Source organism: Stigmatopora nigra, chromosome 16, assembly GCF_051989575.1.
Source record: "Stigmatopora nigra isolate UIUO_SnigA chromosome 16, RoL_Snig_1.1, whole genome shotgun sequence".
In the NCBI taxonomy this organism is placed as follows: domain Eukaryota; kingdom Metazoa; phylum Chordata; class Actinopteri; order Syngnathiformes; family Syngnathidae; genus Stigmatopora; species Stigmatopora nigra.
The window spans coordinates 1,268,377-1,287,918 of record NC_135523.1 but is presented as its reverse complement, the minus strand read 5'-3'; the positions used below and the strand labels follow the sequence as shown (position 1 = coordinate 1,287,918).

At 38.1% G+C, this 19,542-nt stretch overlaps 1 long non-coding RNA gene across 1 annotated transcript in view; it reads left to right on the top strand.

The window, feature by feature from the left end:
- Window positions 1-209: 209 nt before the first annotated feature.
- The window catches only part of LOC144209273 (uncharacterized), a 57,618-nt gene continuing 38,285 nt past the window's right edge, over window positions 210-19,542 (top strand). The window contains exon 1 of the long non-coding RNA XR_013329069.1: window positions 210-342. This is a non-coding gene — a long non-coding RNA (uncharacterized LOC144209273). The remainder of the gene's footprint in view (window positions 343-19,542) is intronic.

Here is a 19,542-nt window from a genome sequence, read left to right as displayed (position 1 = left end):
TTGGTATGACATTCAAAAGTGATTTCCATTCGTGACAATTGGTAAACGACCTGAATACTAGAAATTATTACCTGGGACATTTCAAAGGCATTTTGAGGGTTTTGTTTTTAAATTGAGAAGCTTTAAAAATGGTTTCTAGAACATTTCAAAGTCGTTTTGGGTCATTAAAGTCTATTTTTAATCATTTTGTGTTGTTTTTTTGTTTTTTCCAGGTCAGATTTGGTTGGTTTTTGGACACTTTTGGTCACTTGCTGTTGATTTTGAGGCATTCTCGAGTCAACTTTATATTTACAAGAATTCCCCGGGTCAACTCTTTTACATTTCTGGGCATTCCTAAATCATGTGAGTACATTTTTCTTTATTTGTAGTTTTTTGGTGGAATATTTGGGTCATTTTTTATTAGTTTTGGTACATTTTTGAGTAAGACTCCTTTTTTTGTGGGAATTCCCAAGCCAACTCTTTTATATTTGTGTCACGTCAGTACATTTGTTTTTCATGTTTTTTTGTGGCATTTTGGGTCAGTTTCTATTGTTTTTGGTACACTTTTGAACGCTATTTTGTTGTTTTATGGGAATTCCCAAGCCAACTCTTTTATATTTATGGGTCAGGTAAGTCCATTCATTGTTCATGTATTTTTTGTGGCATTTTTGGGTCATTTTCTATTGGTTTTGGTACACTTTTGAGTGACATTCTGTTATTTTGTGAGAATTCCCAAGCCAACTCTTTTATATTTACAGGTCCCGTAAGTACATTTATTTTTCATGTATTTTTTTGGTCAATTTCTATTGGTTTTGGTACACTTTTGAGCTGCATTCTGCTCATTTTTTGTACATTTAGGATCACTTTCTCTTCATTTACAGGCAATTCACTCAACCAAAAATCTCTTACCGCTTTATACACATTTCCAACAAAAGTATGAAAAAACATCTCCATTTTTTTTTTACAAGAATCAATTACCCGCTCTCTATATTTTTTGTGTTTTTTTGTTCAAAACTACAAGGCATTACCGTTGAACAACGACACACTCCCGTTGGCTGTAAATGGATATCAACGTTCTTGTTTTGAAATGATTAATGGCCGTCTGCCTGTCTCGTTTTCCTCGCCAATGCGCTCTTTTTTTCTGATTAGTCACAAAGCCCGGCGGCTGGATAGGAGCGTTTTCCGCTAAATCGATAAGTCATCATCGTTAGCGGTAACAATAAGTATCGTCCACGTCACGTTTCTATGGTCACGCCAGCTGCCTCTCAGGAGTCTGCTAATAAATGGAGGCGGCTATAGGAGCCATGCATCATCCGGGCAGTAAAGACGTGACGTCCACGTCCTTGGTTGAGGCGCGGGGGGTGTCGGAGAGAGGGCTCGTAGCTTTTATCCGCGGAGAATAAATGTGGCAAGGTCAGCCTCCAAGGTGAGGCATCGTGGCGCCATCGTGATTATCATTCACGCGGATTATTTCGATGCTCACTTGGCGGTAAAGGAGCGAGGCCGCTAATGCCGCAATTGCGCCGCAAGACGAATATTTGATTGGCTTTTGGGGAAGAGGCGGGCCAGACGTGATTGACAGTTCAATAGCGGCCCAAAGATGGGCTTCATTGGCGGTAGAGGTTATGTAAAAAAACAATGGTCATGAAATAAGTGCTTTTGTCCTTCGATCTTTAAAGTATCACATCTTGATTTGAGTACATTTTGGGGTAGAGTTCAATTGGATGTGTGAAGAGAGTTCGCGAGGGTGTCGGGGTTCGTTTGCTGTGAGGTGAATGGATGAAGTTTGGATTTGTGGATGGTACTTGGTTGTAGAAGTAGGGGTACTTTGTGTTATTTGGTTTTGGGTGAAGAGAGGTAATCGGAAATATGGTGTTGGTGGGTATATTTATTCTTGTAGTGATACTCTGATGTTTTGTGAATGGAAATTTGTTGTTTTTGGGTGAATTTATACTTGTATCCAATGTTCCTTCTAATTTTTCGTTGGTCTGGGCAGAAAGAAAATCTCCCTGAGCATACTGAGTACTAGTTTGAGTGACATCATCATTGTTCGCCATGGGTACACCAGTATTACACTTGGCATAAGCAGGTGTATGTCAATGTTCCCTCTAATTTTTCATGTAAAATATGCTGTAAAACACCAAAAACATAAGAGTGGACATAGTTAGTTCTACTGGATGTCGCATAACCGGCGCCATCATGGGGAAAAGGGGAAAAAAAGTTTGGATTTTGTTTACTACGTGCCATATGATTGCTGCTGCGCAGAGAAGACGAAGGTAATAGAGGGAACATTGCTTGTATCCATACTCTGTGATTTGTTTTTGGATGAAAAGAGACTATTGGAATGTTTTTGTTGGTGGGTACATATATTCTTGTACCAATACTCTGATGTTTGGTGTGTTTTTGTTGGGTAAATTCATTTTTGAATCGATAGTTTGATATTTTTTGCACAAAAACAGGTTAATGGAACTTTGTTGTTGGTGGGTAAATTCATTTTTTAATCGATAGTCTGATATTTTTTGCACAAAAACAGGTTATTGGAACTTTGTTATTAGTGGGTAAATGTATTCTTGGATCAATACTCTATTTTTTTTTATCAGAAATTTGTTGTTTTTGGGTAAATTTATACTCAAATATTTATTTTTGCATGAAAACATGTTACCAGCCATTAGTTGTTGTTGGGTACATTTATTCTTGATTGTAATATAGGTTATACTTTTACATTTTTTTCAACTTTAGCGTCCATTCATCCGCCCATCCGACTCCTAACACACATTCCAAATCATCCTCTTACTTATGTTATGCTAAGTAAAAGTTTATCTTAAAACATCCTCCAAGTTAGCTATCCATAAGTCAAGGTATGACTGTACTTTAAAACAAAAATGAACCCCTAGCTTCCGCGCTCCAGTAAATCTCAACGCTTGTCCTTGTTATCGGGCAGCCTTGCTCAAAACATGTCAAACCTTGCCAAGATTGTCATTTGTCGTGCTTTGTTGTCGTCCTAAAAAGCCACGGGAGCGCAAAACATAACCACTACATGTTCTTATTTCTACACCACCACATAAAAACGTGTATTTTCTTGTTAGCGTGTTAGCATTCGCCTTAGAAAGATGATTGTTGGCACCGTTCCCAAAGCAATGTTATTTTCTGTTGTAATTGTTTATCGTTCTGAAATGTAGAGCATATCTGGCATCCCTAGTGCTTGTCCGTGTCCTTGCGGGATGGAAATCAACTTGGTCATTATCGCGGGAAGACGATGCATCTTTCTTATTAGGCGTCTTGAAAGAGAGGGCCAAGACGGGCGGAAATATTTGCCGGAATAATCCAGTCGTTGAGGAAAGGGGGGGTCTTGGAGGGGTGCTTTCAAGTGCCAGGCCTCCTTATAAATATACATTTAAACAAACAAACAGGGTAAAAAAATCAAGAAGTAACCTCCTTAACAATGAACTTGTGTATTATCTTCATTTTAATAAACACCTTGCGTGTACACACACACACACACATTTGCACACGGCCTTGTTAGCTTGGCAACAAATTATTATTAATACATGTTAATTCATGCTTTGTTTATTTGACTTGGGAACTCATCCAAGTGCGCTTCGTCGCTATGCTAGCCATGAAGTCAGGCGTTCTAAAAATATCAAAAAGTCCCTCATCCGATGAAGAATGAGTTGTTTTAAGTACCCTGATAATGTCTTGGAGTCATTGACAGGGAGAAATGTCTATTTTTTTGGACTTAGATAGGCTGTCATTAAGCAAATTCAGAAGAATTCAGCAAGACTAAGACTAGAACCCATAAAAACAAGACCACACCATGAGATTTCCAAAAGAAAACGCAAAATTCTGGCAATTCCAGACCTTAATTTGGCAATAAAAAGACTTAGGGAGTCCAGACTTAGATGTACCAGATGCAAAATCCAGCCAAGCCAAGACTTTTTGGAGACCAGAACTAAAAAAACTAACTTGTAGGACACCAGAACAAAATTTGCTCAATTTTAAAAACAAGAAAAAGACTGTCAGGTCCAGCACAAAACCTTTTGGGAACCAAAAACCATACCCAATCAAGACCAAGACCAAATAATTTGACTCCAAGACTTGACCAAGGCCAGAACCAATGTTGTATAAACGTAAAAAAATAAAATAAAATTACATTTTCGGTTCAAAGTGAGGATTGAGCAAATGTACTTTCAACAGGAGGGAATTGCGAGTCTATTATAATCACATATTTTAGCAAATGTAGGATAAAACAGATACATGATACATATGATGATACTAAACTAAACAAATGTACATCTAAAACTTCATTTCTCCCCCAAATTTTGGTACAAGCAACCTTCAATCCCGTCCTTCTGCAAAACAGAATAATTTATGGACAAACCTTTTCTACCAATAAATATTTCATTCACTAACGTCTGTGTTTACAACGCTGAAATCCTCCAACCCGTTAACACCGAAATCTGACTTTCAAGACGCTGAATCAGGACTTTTTTGTCCGTCTTATACTTTCTACGTCTCAACAGAGGTTGAATACTTTTGCCACCTTTACTTCAACTCCCCCTCCTGGGAATCCAACCACCCCCCCGGCAAAAAAAAATCAATATCCCGCCCCGGGAGTTAAGAATCGTAGCAAAACATTTGAAGTTAATGAAGGCGCCAAGATGTCCACGCTGTTTACTCGCCGTCTTTCCCCCCCGAAAGACACTTTGAGGGATTTGCGCGGTATTCCGGGTGTAAATGAGTGCGGTATTTAGACGGGGGGTGGCTGATGTATCGCCGTGCTCAACCAAAGTGACACACTCACCTCGCTTCGCTCCGCTCTTTGAACACTTTTAATAAATTGGCCCACTCGCACTCTGCGTTATTGATGGATGGAGGCGGGTCGGGATCTTTATCGGACCGAGTTAACTCGGCGGGACGGGTAAATATGGACTTTTGAAAGGGTTGGACGTCAAGTTGTCCCATTAGGAATTTGTGGGGGGCTGTTTTGCTGCTTTAAGACAAAGGTGAAACCAAAAAAACATTTTTAGAGGCAGTTGTTGGCTCATTAGATGTCCAATCCATTCGAAGTGGTAGGGGGGCTTCATTCACGGCATATTGAGAGTCATACTTATTCAAATCACATCAGAATGATGGTTTAGATTTGACTTGTTTGTTTATTTATTCACTTTATGTCAATTTACAGGCATTCCCGAGTCACTTCAGTCATTTTTATCATTTCAAATTGGTTTTATGAGATTTCCAAGTCACTTTTTGTTGGATTAGGACATTCCCAACTCACTTCTGTACCTTTTTATTGTTTCTTTTTGATTTTAGAACATTGACAGGTCACTTTCTGTAAATTGTTGGGCATTCCCGAGTCACTTCAGTCGTTTTTACCATTTTTAAGTCACTTTATGTTGGATTTGGGCATTCCCAGCTCACTTCTGTACATTTTCATGATCTTGTTTTGATTTTAGAACATGCCCAGGTCACTTTCAGTAAATTTTTGCGCATTCCCAAGTCACTTCATTCATTTTTTTCATTTATTTTTCATTTAAAAAAAATCCGGTTCACTTTATTACATTCTTTTAACATTTCCTTTTGGTTTTTGGACATTTTCTGATCTTTCTGTAGGATTTAGGGCATTCCCATGTCACTTCAGTCCATTTAAATGACACTCTCCTACTTTAAACGGATTGGACATCTACTAGAGATAAACTCAAATGCAATAACTGGACATTTATGACGGTCGATGGCAGCCAATGAGTAGTAGAAATGCCAATTTGTGGATCGGGACAATTTCACGCGAATTGGCCGTTGTTGGCGGCTGGAAGAATTGAAGGTCATCAGTGAGCTAATTGAGCAGGCGTCAAATAAATAAAAGCCAGATTGGACGCGTCGCACCTCAGGGGTCTCGTTTGATTGGACCGCCAGCGCCGCAGATGATTTTTGTCAGCTGCTGCGTGGCAGATGTCACAGCATCGGTTGTCACGGTGATGTATTGGCGTTTTGAATAGGTCTCAAAATGATGCTCCTATTTCTGCGCTTCAATTCCCCCCTGCCTGACTTGAAATTCTAGCACAATATATACATCATACATGCAGTAACTACAGTAAGATAATATACACACTTACTTCGATATAACTTAATTTTTTTAATAGCGGAATTGATCTGAAGAGTTCTTGGAATATATGAGGGTTCTCGTTTTTTTAATGTATTTTTCATCACTTCAATTTTGATATTTTTTATATATATTTATGACGGCGCTAGACCAAAAACAGACATTAATATACAAGTAAACTAGAGAAGTGAAATTACATGGACCTATTTTGACCTTTGACCCTTTCTTACCTATCATGTAAATCCAATTTTAATAGGCTAATCTGTTATGATGAAATTCAATTTTTGGCTGATCTGACCTTTAATCTTCAGACTTCAAAATGTCTTGACCACTTTTATTTCTGATTAAAAACCTTATTTCATATTAAAAAGACATTATTTCATCTTAAAAAGACATTATTTCATCTTAAAGAGACATTATTTCATTTTAAAAATACATAATTATATCTAAAAAATACATTATTTCATATTTAAACAAGTTCAAATACCTAAAATTATGACAAAATTCCTTCTTCCACCATCTTTCTACCTTTAACTTCCACTTTTATTTAATAAAAACATTATATCCTAATAAAACAACATTATTTCCTATTAAAAACATCCTTCAAATTCAAATTCCTTATCAAATTACAATAGAATTCCTTCTTTAACCTATCTGACCTTTAACCTACCTCCCTCAAAATACCCTAACCTATTTCATCCACATAAAAAAACATTATTCCCTATTAAAAACATATCCTTCATATCCAATAATCCCCACCATACTTCTTTCTTGAGTTATCTCAAACACACTTGTGAATTTTACGTACTTTGTACACCAAAATATGTCAAAAAATTGAAAATAAAGTCACCAGGAAGGTCATAAAACCATCTCAACTTCCGTCTTTTTCGTCTTAATTAGGACGCCGTTAGGACAATTCTAAACTTTCCCATGATCCTTTGCCTTTTCCATGACTGACACACTTTGGCCCACGTCTCAAGACGCCGGCCAACTCCTCCCGGGACGAGATTGATTAGCGATGAGGTCATAATTGCTGACGAAATCAGCCTCGGCTTAATCGATAGCGTTGGCGGCGAGATAAATGCGGGGGGCGCAATAGGACGATTCCTCAAGAGGCGAGGGTGATAGAGGACGTTTTTCTTCATCCCGCCTGACGGATAAGCGTCCGTCGATGGCGCCTCCATCGGCGGGGCGGGGAGGTCGGCTTTGAAGATCAAAGTCGAGAGGGTTGACGCATCGTCGAGGGGGGAGGCGGGGTTTATAAGCACCTGCTGGGCTCCACCTTCAGATCGTCCATTTGTCTCTTAATCTGCAGGTTAACGGGACGTGGGAATAGATTAGCTTCCCATTACTGAGTGAGGGACAAAAGGAGATGTTTATGATCATTGGAGGAAAGTTTTTGGATATTTTTGGATGTGTTTTTTGTTGGGAAGCTCCTTGTGGCTTTGGAGAAACTACGGACATTTAATCGGGACATTTTTGGGATAGTTGATGGGATAGATGTTCAGCTTTAAGCCTATAAATAGTTCATATTCTCTGTTTTTATTGACTAAATTGTTAATATTCTCAGTTTTTATTTACTAAACAATTAATATTCTTTGTTTTTGTTTGCTAAATTGTTAATATTCTCTGTTTTTATTTACTAAATAGTTAATATTCTCTGATTTTGTTTACTAAATTGTTAATATTCTCTGTTTTTATTTACTAAATATTTTTAGGTAAATTATATTAACTATTTTTTGTATTTTTTTGTAATTTAAAAAGGAGAAGTGGATATTTTATTTATTTTAATTTATAATGGAAAATAAAAGGGGGATTATTTATTATTTACTAAATATTTTTAGGTAAAATATATTAACTATTTTTTTGTATTTTTTGTAATTAAAAAATGAGAAGTAAAACTTTATTTATTTCAATTTGTATTGGAAAATAAAAGGGGGATTTTTATATATTATTATATATTATTTATTTTCCTAAACTTGTAGATTTAAAACGTTATATTTTGGGGACAATAAAATAGGCAAAAAACTGTTCAAATTCCTTTAAAGGTATTAAATATATATTTTTTAATCATCTCTAAACCATGTTTTACTGATTTTTGCAGTCTTTCAACTTTGCAGTTTCAGCAATTATTTGCAGTGTGCATTATTTAAATTATCTTCCAATTTTTAAGCACAATCTGCATCATTTTGAAGCGTTTCTACCACATTTAGCGCCATTTTCGTGTAATCTTTGTATCATTTGATGGCAGTACACAACTCCCCCAAGACTAAAGACCCAGGTAGAACTCTAGCCTAGCTCCTCCATGAATCCTTTTACAACCGATAAGGCTTGGAAAAGCGCTTCTTTCTGAGCGCCATGTTTCAAAGTCTATATTTAACGTAGTGGCAAAAAAGCATCATAAATCTGTCCGGCCCTCATCGCTCCTCGGCGCTGGCAGTCCAAATCAGTCAGAGTGCGAAAAGGCTGACACTCCCCCCGCCTTTGCCGGCCCAGCAGAACGGGAACTATCTCCTCGGAGATCCTCCCGACTCGCCGATCGTTTATCAGTCACAGATATCCCTTCTGTCTTTTGTAGGAGAGACGCCATATTTTTTGGGGGGAGATGTTTGCGGTGCCGAAACTCGGGAACGGTGCGTGGAGCCGAAACTCGGGAACAATTCGCGGGATTGTAGGAAGCTTGCAAATTGTGTCACGGTCAGATTAGCGAAAGATAATTGCGTTGTTAGTCAGATACTTTTCAAGGGGGGTGCTGGGAAAAACACACACTGAAAATCTGCATGGGGACTATTTGTGTATATATAGGGTATCTCAAAAAATGTACCATATTTTCATGACTATAAGGCACACCGCATTATAAGGCGCACCCTCAATGAATGACATTTTTTCCATATATAAGGCGCACTGGATTATAAGGCACACTGTCTATTTTGGAGGAAAATTTAAGACTTTTAAGTGTGCCTTATAGTGGTGAAAATACGGTAATTGCTATTGACTTCCAGGTATGATACACAGTCACCTGTAGAGCCAGCCATTGTTGATGTTTTGGATTTTTTTGGTATAACATCTTGCAGTGGGGGAGGAGCTATATGATGGAAGATTTTGTAAACTAAGATGGCTGATCTGCATATTTAACAGTATTGTTTCAGTTCAGGTGTTTTTTTTTTTTAATACCCGACAGTGGTGGTTTTTCGTTTTTGGTTTTCTGTTTTTTCCATATATAAGGCGCACTGGATTATATATGAGTGGTTGAAATATTAATAAGTCAACTTTTTTACGTATTTTACACATTTTTTGATCATTTCAAATTATGTTTAGTGAAACCAGTTCAATAGTATAGTATAATCATTTTACTTTATTTCAGAAAATATGTATTGGAACTTTTTCTTTTTCTTTCAAGACTAAAAATAGCCAAAAAACAACTTTTTTCACTTTCGGACAACAAGTTGGAGTTCATTAAGCCGACGTAAAGTCACAAAGGAATAAAAAAACGGCGCTAGAAGGACCCATCGACATTTCCCAGTTCTCTAATGAGGCCGACTTGAGTTTAATCCCCCTTGGAAGAGGATTGGTCGCCCGCTCATTTACTATATGTGACCATTGATTGCCGTTAAAGGTCCACTCGTTATTGTCGGGGCTCCAAACCTCCATCTTTTCCATAGATTGCCGCTATTTGACAAAAAAAATCTAACAAGACCAAAGGGACGTTTTAACGCAGTATCAAAAATATTTCCCTAAAAAAACGAGAAATACTTCCAGGATCGGAAGTAAAAAAAACGAGGACTGATCTCGTAGATATGGTTTTGAAGTGCGAAATTTAGGCTTTTGAATTAATAACACATTTTTTTTGTGGTTTAAGATGACTTTGCTACAAATTTGCATGCATATCAGATTTGATTTGCATTCCTGTGATCCGGAGAATGTATTATCTAGCCGCAATTCAGCATCTCTTATCTGGAGCTCTCCCAATCAATGGAGAGCGCAACGCTGAATATGGATTAAGGACGGATATCTGAGAGTGTGTTCAACTTACATGAACCGTTTTACCCCGTCGACTCCTTCGCATTTGCCTTTGTTAGACTAAAACAAACATTTTTTTTGGTAGTACTTCCCAAGCTTGGGTGGGTCCCCGTATAAGTTTCCATGTTTGTAAAAGGAAGGACATACCTGGCAACTTTGTGACCGGATGGACGTTTGGTCGTCAGTTTTTTAGTCCATTTTGGTAACCGGTGAAATGTACTTAGATATTAAACAGTACTTAGATATTAAACTTCTCTCTTTGATATTAAACAGTACTTGGATATTAAACAGTACTCAGATATTAAACACTACTCAGATATTAAACAGTACTTAGGTATTCAACAGTACTTAGATATTAATCAGTACTTAGATATTAATCAGTACTTAAATATTTACCTTTTTCTCTTAGATATTAAACAGTACTTACATCTTAAACAGTACTTGGATATGAAACAGTACTTGGATATTAAACAGTACTTAGATATTAAAAAGTACTTAGGTATTCCACAGTACTTAGATATTAAACAGTACTTAGATATTAAACTCTCTCTCTTAGATATTAAACAGTACTTAGATATTAAACTCTCTCTCTTAGATATTAAACAGTACTTGGATATTAAACAGTACTTGGATATTAAACAGTACTTGGGTATTAAACAGTACTTAGATATTAAAAAGTGCTTTGGTATTCAACAGTACTTAGATATTAAACAGTACTTAGATATTAAACTCCCTCTCTTAGATATTAAACAGTACTTGAATATTCAACAGTACTTGCATATTAAACAGTACTTAGACCAAAAGACTGGCGACCAAATGTCCAAGCACCAATAATTCAAGCCAAGAAGCTTGACAGCAAATCAAAAAACAGTCAATAGCAGCCAATGAGTTTCAAGAATGTATTAATTTCTAACCATGCTCCCAAAAAAATCATCTCTACACCATCGTGCTATATTTTCCCCTAAAAACAGTCCTTCAATTTTCATTTATACCCACTCAATAAGAAACATATTCTCCCCCATTCCTCCTAATTGGTCCTTTTAATAGATTGACTTTAAAACATCTCAAAAAAGACAGGAACGCCACCACGCCGCTACACGGCTATCGATTTCAATCCGCTAAATCATCCCTCGCCCAGTTCATTTGTGTTCATCAGACGGTCCGTCAAACCATTTCAATAAAAGCCAACAACAAGTAGAAACCGCCTTGCTATGAAAATCAATTAGCCCGCCGATTCGCGCCGACGGGTAAGGATTGAATTCCATCAGGCGCTGTTATTCCGCTCCTCCACGTTAGCCAACCGGACCCCAACGACTTTCAGGCCGCGATCAAAACAAAGCCGGGGATAAGAAGCGGGCCGGCAGGGCGTTCGATAGAATTATGGTCTCCGCCGGTCGTTAAAAATGAGAAAAGTCAAGCGCGGCGGAAAACAAATCGATGGAGGGAGCAGATGAGTCCAATTGCGCCTCATCACAAGGATCCTTCGGGACCGTAAACCATTACCGCTCAATCCTGGCTCAAATCCCGACACAAAGCCGGCGTATCCTCCAATCCGGAGAGCCCGAAAAGCTTGACACGGCCGACCGGGACGGCCCTTAGCGTGCGGGAAGGACGTCCTCGTGTGTCCTAGACTTTTAAGGCTTGTTGTAAAATTGCCCAAAGTTTACTGCCAATTTCCAAAGGGAAGCCAAAGTAACCTCTAATATGCCTTGCTGGCTTTTCGTTCAAGATGGAGGAATATTGTTTTATGGCTTGGAGACTAGCAAATGATGGATTATACTCATATCTTCACTAGAAATAATATTCCTTAAGGTCCTTTTTAGTAATTGGCAGGAGAAATCAAGTGTTTTTCGGAGAAATTAGTTATTTGGGAGCAGGAAACTTTGAGAAAATACACATTTTGGAACTATACATACAGATATATCACTTATTTTAAAGCCTATCACTCTCAAATAAATCCATTTAAAATACTCCGGGATACTATGTCTAGAGTCCCAACGCTTAGCAACCGTAACTAAGCGGGGGCGGAGCTTTTGGGGAAGGTTAATTACGATCTAATATGATTAGTAAGCCTTTTTGTATCACGTTTATAGATGGATGTGTGCCGAAAGTATAATTTGTTGTTATTTACTGTAGTATTTGATGGCACCTTTTAAGTGAATGCTTTTATTGTTATTATAGTAAGTATGAGATGTAAAGTTTTTACCACATAATGCACAAATAATAATAACAAAGAGAGAAATACATAATTAGTAAATTAGAAACTAATAAATGAGTAGTCCAAGTCAGCAGAGCTATATTATGGCTAATGATAAATAAATATTCAATATGTAGTAATAGATGAATAAATAATCAATACATAGTAATAGATAAATAATTTGTCAACATAATAAATAAGGGCCTTATTATATAAGGGTCTTTTGCATTGTGTAAATCCATTTAAAATCTTAAATCATATAAAGCTCCATTTAAATTGGATTAAACACAAAGTTTTTATTCAATCTAATACATTTTTTTTTGATGGAGTCCCTTCCTAATAAAAGGACATTGTTAGTTTCATTTACCTTTTCTGGACAGGGTAGGTAAGGAGAAGTTGATGATCTTTTGCATTTGTGTAAATGGATTACAATCCATTTTTAAAAAATCAATTAATCACAAAGTTTCTATTCAATCTTAGTACCGTATTTTCACGACTATAAGGCGCACTTAAAAGTCTTAAATTTTCTCCAAAATAGACAGAGCGCCTTATAATCCAGTGCGCCTTATATATGGAAAAAAAAACTGAAAACCAAAAACGAAAAACCACCACTGTCGGATATTAAAAAAACAAAAATGCCTGAACTGAATACTCAATACTGTTAAATATGCAGATGCCATCTTAGTTTACAACATCTTCCATCATATAGCTCCTCCCCCACTGCAAGATTTGATACCAAAAAATCCAAAACATCAACAATGGCTGGCTCTAGAGGTGACTGTGTACTTCATACATGGAAGTCAATAACAATTACCGTACTTTCACCACTATAAGGCGCACCTAAAAGTCTTACATTTTCTCCAAAATAGACAGTGCACCGTATAATCCAGTGCGCCTTATATATGGAAGAATGTCATTCATTGAGGGTGCGCCTTATAAAGCGGTGCACCTTATAGTCGTGAACATACGGTATTTTTTTTTGATGGAGTCCCTCCCTAATTAAAGGACATTGTTAGTTCCCTTTGCCTTCACCCGCCCTAAAACCCGCACAACCTCCATCGCACATGGGTCGGCCAATTTAAAAATCGAGTTAACGCGGTGACTGGACACCCGAAAGACGCGGCGACATTGAACACTGGAGTAGAAGTCGAACCGGCGACCATCTGGCCAAGCCTCCCCACTGCTTTCTAATCACCTTCAACTACAATAGAACCCCTTTACAGTCCGAATTTCAACTTTTCAAAGATTTAAATCTAGTTTTTCCTCTTTTCAACGATTTAAATCTATTTTTCCTCTTTCCAACACATAAGAAATCCTTCTCCCAATCACCCCCAAGCATAAAATGTCCAACCAAAGCAAAACATGTCATCTTCCTTCTGCCGAAAGCACCAACAAAGCGACGCTCGCCACACGTAGTCCCTCCCGCGACCATTCACTCTCTACCGGGAATCCAAATAATATTTCCTTTTTGTGTTTGGGGTGTGGGGGTGCCGCACACGATTTTGACGTCCGTCCCAGCAGGTAGGGACGGCGTCCATCATGAATAAGCCATGAGCTCGCCTAGGCGCCATTATTCAAGCTCAGCTGTTTTGTCAGGCAGGCGTCCCGTTCCGTCCCTGTGTTTGCCTTTCAAAGCTTCACCAAAAAACCTCTCAGGATTGGTCCCTGTCGTTTTCTTCTCTTCCTTACCTAGCTGATTAGATCGGACGTGGTGAAAAACGCAATTTGATTGGACTCAAATGCACGTGGCGAGTGGCGAGTGGCGCTGGGGTCACTTTAAAAGCTTTGCCGCCTCTTTTTATTAAAGCCCAGTCAACTTGGGGGGTAGGGGGGTGCGTTAGGGGGACTCAAACACAAACACAAATGCGTCACATCACACACAACAACAAGAACAACAACACACGATGGCGGACAAACTAATGAGATCTAAAGCGAGAGCCCCAGCGAAAACACTGCATATTAAAAAGGGATTATGGCGGGGCCTTGACTAATTCATTCCGTGACCATAAAACACTTATGTACTGCTATTCGTGCTTCTCTAGTGAAATGATTGGAAATGACCAGGTAAAATAATGAAATAAATAAAATAAACAGCATTCTTTTAATTGGGATAGGAGATATTGTTGTGTTGGTCAATAATGGAAATGTATTTTTATTTTTAGGAGAGTTTTGAAGCTGAATTATTTCAGTTAGAATTAGAAGACGTTTATATCTGATAAGGGACAATGTTTGTCATGGTTTTGTACTTTATGAGATGTTGGTATTGTTATGGACAATTGATTCGCTACCAAGAATTGAAAAATATTAACATATCAGTCCTGGATTATATCTGGGTACAATGTTGGACTGTAAAATCTATGTTTATTTCTTTATGAATATAGTTGAAGGGAAATAAGTCGTCATGGAGTAAATGTGTTTTCAATGGATGTTTGTGTTGTAGCAAGTTGCTTTTGTGTTGGTAGTTTTCCGTGTAGGAATTGGATTGGATAACTTTATTCATACTGTAGTCGGGAAATTTCGTTGTTACAGTAGCAAGAGGGTGAGAATACAGACACAGAAAAATACATTTTAGACATAAACAGATAGATAATAAGCACATATATACATACACATATAAGCACATTTATACATACACATACATATATAAGCACATATATACATACACATACCTATATAAGCACATATATACATACACATACCTATATAAGCACATATATACATACACATCCATATATAAGCACATCTATACTTACACATACATATATAAGCACATATATACATACACATACATATATAAGCACATATATACATACACATACATATAGAAGCACATATATACATACACATACATATATATAAGCACACATATACATACACATACATATAGAAGCACATATATACATACACATAGATGTACATGCATGCATACAGTAGGTCCTAACAGCCATTTTTTGTTAAAGAGCCTAACAGCTGATTTCCCTTCGAGTTCTGGCAATTTGGATCGGTGTATTTGTTCAGTTTTTCCCTAAATTGTTCCAACTAAGCTTCTCAATTTGGGTTATTAGACTTGATTAGGGTCCATAGTTAAGATTTCCAACCAATGCTTCATAGATCTGACACCAATATTTACGTTTAATTGATTTGGTGAATGACTTCTGAGCCCAAGTGTGTTGTCAAACCTATCTAAAATCAAGCTTTCTAAATAGAAAAGTTTTCCTGTCCAGGAGTATAGCTCACGTGTCATTATCGCGAAACTCAAAGACCTACCACAAAGTCAACATCGTTTCCATACCTGCCGCCCAAAGCTCCCTCTGGAGGACATCTTTGATCCCCGCCCTGACATTGTCCACCCGTCACAAACAAACAAGCGCCGGCTTGTTTAGGGCGTCTACAAGAACATTGTGAATCCTAGCTAGAGATAGACCCTTATAAAAAATTAAGAGGACAAAAGACGGCGGTGGAAAGAAAGTCCACAAAGGTCGCGGACTCGACCGGAGGGCCCGAGCTTTGAAAGCCGTGATGGCGCGAGGGGACGTCGGCGACCGCCCTGACTGGCTACCGCCCACCGAGATGTTATAAAAAATGTACAACAGCCATGAATAAAAGATGGAGAGCGTCCGTCCGAAGCAGATGTGCGCAGGAAGGCAAAGTTGTACGTGTGCCGAAGAATGAAGGAGACGGATTGCTTCTTTTCAATAATGGATCACTTTTAAAGAGTCAAACAAGTAAACGCTCATTGATCTGCTGGAGTGAAGAGATTTGATGAGGGGGAGGGTGCAAAGTTAGCTGGGATTAGCGTTAGCCAAAGTGTGTACAGTTGAGAGTTAAGTTTTTTTGACAGCGGTCAAAATACAACTTTAGAGTTTTTGACCTATTCAGGTAATCCAAAATCACGTAGCTATGGCTAGTAGATATACTAGCTACATATACATATATCTACACAATCTAAAACAGGGGTGGGCAAACTTTTTGGGGGGCACATTGACTTTAAAACTTTGACAGATGGGCGGGGTCAGCACATGATAGGATACATATAAAAAAGTGCATCCGTTAAAAGTATATATGAAATATAAACTGGAAAAATGACTAAAGTATTAATATACTCATCATTAAAGTAAAAAGTATAAAGTACAAAGTAAAGTAAGTAATGGAATATATTAAGAAATATTATAATGTCCTTTAAAAAAGATAGACGGGCTGTAAAACACGAAAAACAAACAAAAGTGGACAAATCTACTACCACTAGCTTCCGTGTGATGGCGCCATCTTGGGGAGAAAAAAAAACATTATTTGGCCGGATTAAAAAGCCTAGCGGGCCGTATATGGCCCGCAGGCCGTAGTTTCCTCATCACTGATCTAAAACCATATTAATATATTTCTTTTTTTCAAGTTTTATACCTACCAAAAACATATTTTAACTCTGTATAAATATGGAAAATTCAACACGAGTTACAACACATAAAAATATCTGTAAAACACAAACATAACATGTAATAATGGAAATAAACATCTTTATAATAATAGAACTGCATCTGTATTCATACCCCAAGGGCAAAGTATCTTATTGTGATCACATATATATACTTTCAAGATCTCAAAATATGATCATAATCCCGTTTTCCAAGAAGTACAAGACCGAAGGACACATAAACGTTTGGCAGCTGATATTAAAAAAACAGAACGGCGCAGTGGCTATGTGGAGCTTTGGCGATGAAAGTCTAAATATAAGAGCTGGACGCCGTTGAAAGGTCTGAATCCTGGCATGAGACCCGTCACCGGATTGGCCGACCGACCGGCAGCTGGCCCACAAGTGGCGCTCTCCTAGCCTCTTCCTCACTAGGCCAAACATGGCGGACTACAATTTGACAGCAAAAAAACATCAATTTCCCTTCGGAGGAGGCGGATTATCAGTGGAACGCCGCAAAGCTTTCAAGTGGCGGGTTCGAGACACGGCCGGGGTGTCGGTTCAAGCCTCTACAGCGTGTGGTGGGTGTAATTGTCCCCCCGCTGATGGGATTGAAGCATCGAACACACTATGGGATGCTTGACATCTTAGCAAGCATCAGGGAAGCTGGTCCAGTGGTCCTCCCGCTTTCATCATACCCCCCCCCCCCCCTCAAGGTTCCGTTCCAAGCCCACTAATGATCATTTGTATTCGCACCAGCTGGAAGGCGAATGGTGGATCTTGCCAATGTCGTCGACCGACCGACCGACCTTGCCGGTGTCTTTCCATCTTCGGTGTTGGAACATATTCTGAAGGTGGTTAGTTAACGTGATGCACCACGTAACTGGGATGTCTTCGGGTATACCCCTCACGGACGTTTGGTCGCTGGTCAAATGGTGACAAAGAGTTTACTGTTGAAACCAACTCTCAAAATTAGATTCATGAGAGAGGGTATAGTATATAAGAGATAGTATTTAATATCTAAGTACTGTTGAAAACAGTAAATATTTAGATATTAAATTCTCTCATGAATATAATTTTGAGAGCTGGTTTCAACAGTACTTAGATATTAAACAGTAATTAGATATTAGACATTACTTATATATTAAACAGTACTTAGATATTAAACAGTACTTAGATATTAAACAGTATTTAGATATTAAACAGTACTTCCATATTAAACAGTATTTAGATATTAAACGGTACTTAGATATTAAACTCTCTTAGATATTAAACAGTATTTAGATATTAAACAGTACTTTGATATTAAACAGTACTTGGATATTAAACAGTACTTAGATATTAAACAGTACTTAAATGTTAAACAGTACTTAGATATTAAACTCTTTCTCTTAGATATAAAACTCTCTGATTATTATAATTTTCAGAGCTGGTTTCAACAGAAAACTCTCTGTCACCATTTGACCGGCCTCCAATAGACCGGCGACCAAACGTCCGCTCCCAGTGGGGTCCGGTGTGTACCCCACTGGGAGCGGACGTTTGGTCGCCGGTCTATTGGAGGCCGGTCAAATGGTGACAGAGAGTTTTCTGTTGAAACCAGGTTTACCCGAAGACCTCCCAGTGGCCTTAATAACCTGTGCGTACATGTTGGTCATCTGTAGGTTCAATTTACCGAACTGCGAGGACAGTTTAGGAACTGCAACTTTAATCACTTGATATTCCGTAATATTCTTTAATTGAGGTCACATGAATAAGAAAAAACCCCTGATTGGTCGCTTCCACCGCCATTATTTCCCGAAATATAAATTTTCCAAGGCCAGCATCAGCTCAACGCTACACAACAGAGGTTTCCAATTACACCGCAGTGGACTCTGAAACAGGTGGCGTCTTTAATTGCTTTCTGCTAGCCCACCAGCATTAGCCTTAGCCCTCTGGGACAAGGGAAACGAACAAACATGGGAATATACCCGAAAAACGTCCTAACGAATGCGGTACTTTTTTAAGCCGAGCTGAAATAACAACTATCATTTCACGAATTAGCTCGCCATCCTTTCTAAAAAAATAAAAATGGGTGTTTCATCTACAAGGCTCGGCCGGACTTGTGGGAGCGCCTTGTTTAATATCAAGGAGACGCAATTTGCAACGCTGGCCAAGGCTGACGGATGAATATTCAAGTGGCGTTTGGAAATTGATGCAAGCGGCGCTTTACGTAACCTTAACAATACCTCATCAGCCGCGGCGAAAAAACATTCTGCATGACAATACGTACTAATCGTGAACAGGAGAGTTTTCCCTGCCTCGTCTAGCGTGTTCAATAGTTTGTAATTATAGTTTCCCGAGGAGTGGGCGGGTCCAACTTTGAAACCACATAAAAGGAAATATTAGAGTTGGTGTTAAGGTCTACGTTTGTGTTGGGAAAGCTAATCATTCCCAACCTATGTTTTGATTTAATGCGATATGGCTAACAAAGGGTCGGCTAGAAATTATTTTCAGGTTTTTGTGACTTTTAATCTCGTTTCTAGACGTTATAACATTTTCTATACAAATATTTCTAGCTAGTTAATCATGATCCCTTGATTCGTTCTTGAGGGATCGCTAACACAAACATAGCATCGTTCCAAACTGCAAATATTTCCATAGTTCGTCAAAAATTAAAATAGTTTTCATCAAAAAATATATCCTCATTCTAATTTTTTCAAGGTAGTTTCTCGTAATAATCACTCAAGATAATATCCTTCTTGTCAGAATCTAAATATGTTTAGCCTAGCATGCTAATCAATAACCAAAATGAAAGAAAGCTTTCCCATCTTAAAAAATAACGTAAAGGAGCCAATCTTGTGT